Genomic DNA, 6,312 nt, shown 5'->3' with positions numbered 1-6,312 from the left:
CCAGTGCTCGGAGGGAGAAACATGGACCCTGCCCCAGAGCAATTTATAGCTTTGGAAATTCCATGGAGGGTAGCTATGAGTTGGGACAGACTCCACCACAATGACTGAAGGATTTTTTAATTAGCATCCAGGTGTTTTAACCACCGTGCCACCACCTATTATCCTCAAGTACTGAAGAGCAATGGTGTCTCTCTGGAGACTAAGGTGCATCTGATACAGGCCATGGTCTTCACAATCACTTGTTATGCATCAGAGAGTTGGACAATGACCAAGGAGGATAAAAGGAGAATTGATGCCTTTGAGCTGTGGTGCTGGAGAAGAGTATGGACTGCTAGGAAAACAAACAGATTCATCCTGGAAAGAGTTAAACCAGGCGGCTCCCTGGAGGCAAGGATTCTGAGGCTCCGTCTGACATACTTTAGACATGTTGAAAGGAGAGACCGATCCTTGGAGAGGGACATCATGCTTGGGAGGGTGGAGGCACAGTGCAGGAGGAAAGGCCCTCTATGAGGTGGATTGATTGAGTGGGGTAATCGGGATGGGTGTGTCGGAGACAGTGCGATTGGCACAGGACAGAGCAGAGTTTAGGGCTGTTGTACATAGGGTTGCGAGCAGAGTTTAGGGCTGTTGTACATAGGGTCGCTATGAGTCGCAAGCGACACAATGGCACATAACAACAACAACAACAACATTATTCACTGATTGCCATCCAGTTGGAACCAACACTTAGCTGACTCTTTAGCAGGTTTTCAGAGCCTGTAAATCACCCGGGAGGAGATTGCTCATTGCTCTCGTGGAACAGCTGATGGATTTGAACCACCAAACTGGAGCCATATGTCTTTGGGTTGGTGGTGCAGCTCCCTACTGACTATGCTACTGGAACTCCATCTCCCTGCCTGGACTGGGCATTATTATATTTTACAAATTTATGCCAATCTGATAGGAAAACACTTATATTTCATTGTTTTAATTGTGAATGAGAATGTTGTTGTTGTCGATTGCCAGTGAGTCGAGCTCACATCATAACGACCCTATGAACAGAAGTCCTGAAGCCTTTCTATAACTATTGTCGTTTATCAAAGTTCACAGAGTTTCCAGAGGTGTTTTTTGTTTGTTTGTTTGTTTTGTTTTTAGGAAGTTGATGCCATTCCTGCTGAGTATATCTTAAATGGTTTCAAAATCATCTGTGGGTTTTTCCTGACATTTTTTTTGGTTGAGATATTGCACATACTGATTTCTGAAAGTTCCAGTATAAATATAATATATTATTAGCTTTTTCTCACTATGTCATTGTGTTTTGGTTTTGTTTTACTGTGTCTAACAGAAAATGTAATTTTTTGGCTATAGATGAATAAAAATTAAAAAACTTAAAGGCTATGCATCTTATGTAGAAAGATCTCTATTCTCCAATATTTTAAAAATATTATTCAGGTTTTATTTTACAATTTAATGTCTCAATTTTTTTATCAATCCAGAACGTATTCTAGTATCAGAAATGAGGTGAAGACTTAGCTTTTTCCCTCTCAAAATGGCCAGCCAATTGTGTCAAAACAATTCATTAAGTGATCCATATTTTCCTCATTATCTCAAAATGCCATCCTTATTATATACCAAATTCCCATATATGTTTGTGTCTATTTCTTGACCCTCTATTCTCTCCACAGATTGGACTGTCTCTTCATGTTTTAGTACCAAATTGTTTTCATTACTGATGCTTTGCAATGTGTTTTAACACATGGTAGGGCTAGTCCCCAGCCCCATTACACTTCTTCTTCTTTTCCAGAATTTTTCTGGCTCCACTTGCATATTTATTTTTACATATGAACTTCAGAATGATTTTTCTTGTTCCAAAAAAATATCCGGTTGGTACTTTAATTGGAATCACATTAAATTTATAGCATATTTAGGAGGGAATTGATATCTTTACTCTATTGAGTCTTCTAAATCAAGATCACAATATGGCGTTCATTCAGTTGAAGTTTTTTTTTTTTTCCTTTAAATGTCTTTCTGGGGCAGAAGCAAAACATGCTCACTAAGGAATTTATTCAACATTTTGTAACTTCTGGCAATTAGGTAGTCACATGACTGGCTCTGGCCAATGGGCTGAGAGAAAAAGTGACACGTTACATTTAAAAACTGAGATCTTAAGCTTAAACGTTGAGTGTCTGTCTAAATTCCTTTCCATTGTGTAAATGGAAGCACAAGGCACTACAAGATCAAAGGGCCTGGATTGCTGAGACACAAGTGGACACCTGCTCAGAATAGCAGGTTCAAGTGTCTACATCCATTGCTGACTTCCAAGTGAGAATCAATAAACTTTTGGTGTACTGGGCCCCTGAGATTTTGGTGATGCTTGTTTCTGCACCATGATTTAAACTATCCTGTCTCTCTTGTTATTGTTTTGTGCCATTGAGTCAAGCATGATTCATGTTGTTAAATGCGATTGAGTTGCCTGAGCCCCTATGTACAATAGCCCTGAAGCTTGGCCAGTATCATTGACTCTGACACACCTACCTCCATTACCCCAGTTACTGTGCCAATCCATATTATCCAGGGTTTCCCTCTCCTGAACTGTCCCTCCCTCCTTTCAAGCATGATGTCCTTCTCCAAAGACTGGTCCCTCTTGACCACGTGCCCAAAGTAACTGAGATACAGCTTCAAAATCCTTACCTCCAAGGAGAAACTTGGTTTCACCCTCTCAAGACAAACCCATTTGTTCCCTTGACAGTTCATGGTATGTTCAACACTCTTCTTCATCACAACTCAAAGGCATTCATTCTTCTTCTGTCATCCTTAGTCTTTGTCCAGCAATCTGATGCATAGCAAGTAATTGCAAAGACCTTGCTTTGGATATGGCACACCTTAGTCCCTAGACTGACATCATTACTCTTTAGCACTTTGGAGAGGTCCCTCACAGCAGCCTTTCCCAGGGCAATCTGTCTTTTGATTTCCTAACTGCTGGTGCCAAGATGTTGATCGTGGAGCTGAGCAAGCTGAAATTGTTAACCTCAATGTCTTCTCCATCCAATATGGTGCTGCCAATTGACTTAGTGATCAGAATTTTTGTCTTCCTGATGTTAAGCTTCAATTCATACTGTAGACTACAGTCCTCGATCTTCTGTAGCAAACACTTGCCACCTGCATATCACAGGTTATTGATGAGTCTTCCTCCAATCCTGATGCCACATTTCTGTTCTATCCTGCACCGTCCTCATTGTCTCTCACACAGTTGAGCCCGTTGCTACAGTCATTGTATCAGTCCATTTCATTGAAAGCCATCCTGTTTTTTGCTGACCTTCTACCTTTTCTAGCATGAGGTCCCATTCCAAAGAATACCTCTTCTAGCAACATGCCCAAAGTATGTGTGATGAAGTTTCACCATCCTTGCATCTAAGGAGTCTTCTGGCTACACCTCTCCAAGACATACCAGTTTGTTCTTTTGGCAGCCCATGGGATATTCAGTACTCTTCTCCAACACAACCTACTCTCTTCATAGAGTTTTACACATTTAGATCTTGTACATTTTTATTAGATTTTTTCTTTTTGTTGATTTTTTATGCTGTATATTGCTTTCTGAGTTGTAATTTGTATGTTGTAAAGCTATCAACTTTTAGATATTAATTCTGTAACTAATCATCTTACTGAAACCCTTAGATTTTCCAACAGATTTGCTCATTATCTTGGATCTTCTGAACTTCTTTCTTTCTCTCTTTTTCTTCTCTTATCTAATTCTGTGTGCTAGTGTGGAGGTTAAAGCTGTTTCAAGGTTGTTATTAGTTGCTGTTTGAGTCAAGTACAACTCATAGTGACCCTATGAATAGCGAATCAGAACCCTGTCCTATCCTGTGCCATCTTTACACTTCCTGACACAATAGAGCCCATTGCAACAGTCACCATGTCAATCTACCTGGTTGAGGGTCTTCCTCTTCTTTGCTGACCCTCCACTCTTCCAAGCATCATGTCCCTCTCCAAGGAGTAGCCCCTCCTAGCAATGAACCTGAAGTATTTGAGGTGAAGCTTCATCATCCTTGCCTTCAAAGAGTACTCTGGCTGCACTCTTTCCAAGATACATTTATTTGTTCTTTTGGTAGTCTGTAGAATGTTCAGTGATTTTCTCCAACAGCACAACTCAAAGGCATCAGTTCTTCTTCTGTCATCCCTGTTTTTGTCAAGCTCTCAGATGCATAGTAAGTGATCAGTAAAACCATGGTCTCAACCAGATGCACCTTAGTCTTCAAACTGACATCATTACTCCTTAATAACATGGAGAGGTCCCTAACTGCAGACTTTCCCAATGCAATACATTTCCTAATTTCCTGACTGCTGGTACCAAGGGTGTTAATTGTAGATTCAAGTAAAATTAAGTTGTTGACAGTTTCAATCTTTTCTCCATCTACCATGATGTTGCCTATTGGTCCAGTGGTAAGAATCTTTGTTTTTGTGACATTGAGATACAGTCCAAATTGAAGACTGTATTTCTCAATCCTTTGAACACATACCTCAAGGCCTCCTCACTTTCATTGATGAATCTCCCTTCGATCCTAATGCCACATTCCTCTTCATAGAGTGTAGCTTCTCAAATAATTTTCTTAGCATACAGATTAAATAGGTATGGAGAGAGAATACAGCCCTGACACACTCTCTTCTTAATTTTAAACCATACATTATTCCTCCACTTTGTTCACACAACAGCATCCTGGTTCAGGTATAGGTTTCTCTTGAGCACATTCAAGTTCGGGGATTACCATCCTTTTCAGTCAGCTACAACTTGATTTGATCCAAACAAATGCCTTTGCATAGTCAATAAAGCACAAATAGGTATTCTCTAGTTTCTCTATAGTTTTTGAAAAGAATTAAAAAGGATTCATCTTTTTTAAGAAAATCAGGAGATTTAATTTTACACAGTGGCTCCTCTTTAAATTTTAGGTGTTTTGACAATAATTTGTTGGTAGGTCTGCAGGAGAATCATACATGAGTTGCTGTCTTAAGACAGCTCATGAGTTGTGTTTTACCAATCCTTTAACTTTTAAAAACAACATTACATGCATGGCTGCTGAAGGTGTTTGAGTTTGCAATGCTTGCTGGTCTTTCCAGAACACATTAAATAATGCTGGTGGTAGTCGCTTCCTAGGAGGATTCTTGACTCGAAAATAGTGCTAGATTTCCTTGTTAAGTTCTTTCTGACATTTTGATAGGAACATTTTCAAGAGTTGAAGAGAATTATACAGGGAAGTTAAAAGAATTACACAACCAATACTCATGTACTTAGCACCTAAATGCTATAATTAACATTTTACTGTGCTTGCTTTATCACATTTTTATCTATTTGTCCTTCCCTCCATCCATTCATTCTCACTCTCATTGCCCTCTGGTCCAATCAGAATTATCCTTCATTGGTTTCCAAGGCTGTAAAACACCCAGGAAGAAAATGACCATCTGATGGATTTGACTACCAGAGAGGTACAGGCTTTGACTCTCTATAGACTACATCAATCTTTCCTATTTTTTTTTTTTATTTGAAGGTAAATTGAAGCTCAATATCAAGAAAACAAAGATTCTCACCACTGGGCCTATTGGCAGCAATGTGATGGATGGTGAAGAGACTGAGATAGTAAACAGCTTTAGTTTGCTTAGCTCCACAATCAACACTCTTGGCACCAACAGCTAGGAAATTAAAAGATGTATTGCATTGGGAAAGTCTGCTGTCAGAGACTTCTCCAAAGTACTGAAGAACAACGATGTCAGTCTGGAGACCAAGGTGTGCCTGATAAAGGCCATGGTCTTTGTAATCACTTGCTATGTGTCAGAGAGCGGGACAATGATTAGGGATTACAGAAGGAGAATTGATGCCTTTGAGCTGTGGTACTGGAGAAAAGTATTGAATATACCATGGACTGCTAAGAGAACAAAAAATCCTGTAAAGGGTGAAACCAGGCAACTCCTTGGAGGCAAGGATTCTAAAGCTTCATCTGACGTACTTTGGACATGTTATAAGGAGCGACCAGTCCTTGGAGAGGTATGTCATGCTTGGGAGGGTAGAGGGATAGCACAGGAGAGGAAGACCCCTGATGAGAAGGATTAATTCAGTGACTAGGGCAGTGGGGGCGGGTGTGTCAGAGACAAAAAGACTGGTATAAGATAGAGCAGGGTTTAGGGCTGTTGTACACAGGGTCACTATACTTGACAGCACCTAACAACAACAACAACAACAACAACAAATTGAATACAGCAGTACACTTTACCACCTTGAACCTTCAGCATATGTATCTTTATCCAGAGTTCAATATTTGTTTATCTTGTTGTTTTGTCCCG

The sequence above is a fragment of the Elephantulus edwardii genome, unplaced genomic scaffold, assembly GCF_000299155.1.
Source record: "Elephantulus edwardii isolate Elephantulus edwardi_28Jun2011 unplaced genomic scaffold, EleEdw1.0 scaffold00049, whole genome shotgun sequence".
NCBI classification, from domain to species: Eukaryota; Metazoa; Chordata; class Mammalia; order Macroscelidea; family Macroscelididae; genus Elephantulus; species Elephantulus edwardii.
Note: the sequence above shows the minus strand (reverse complement) of the source record.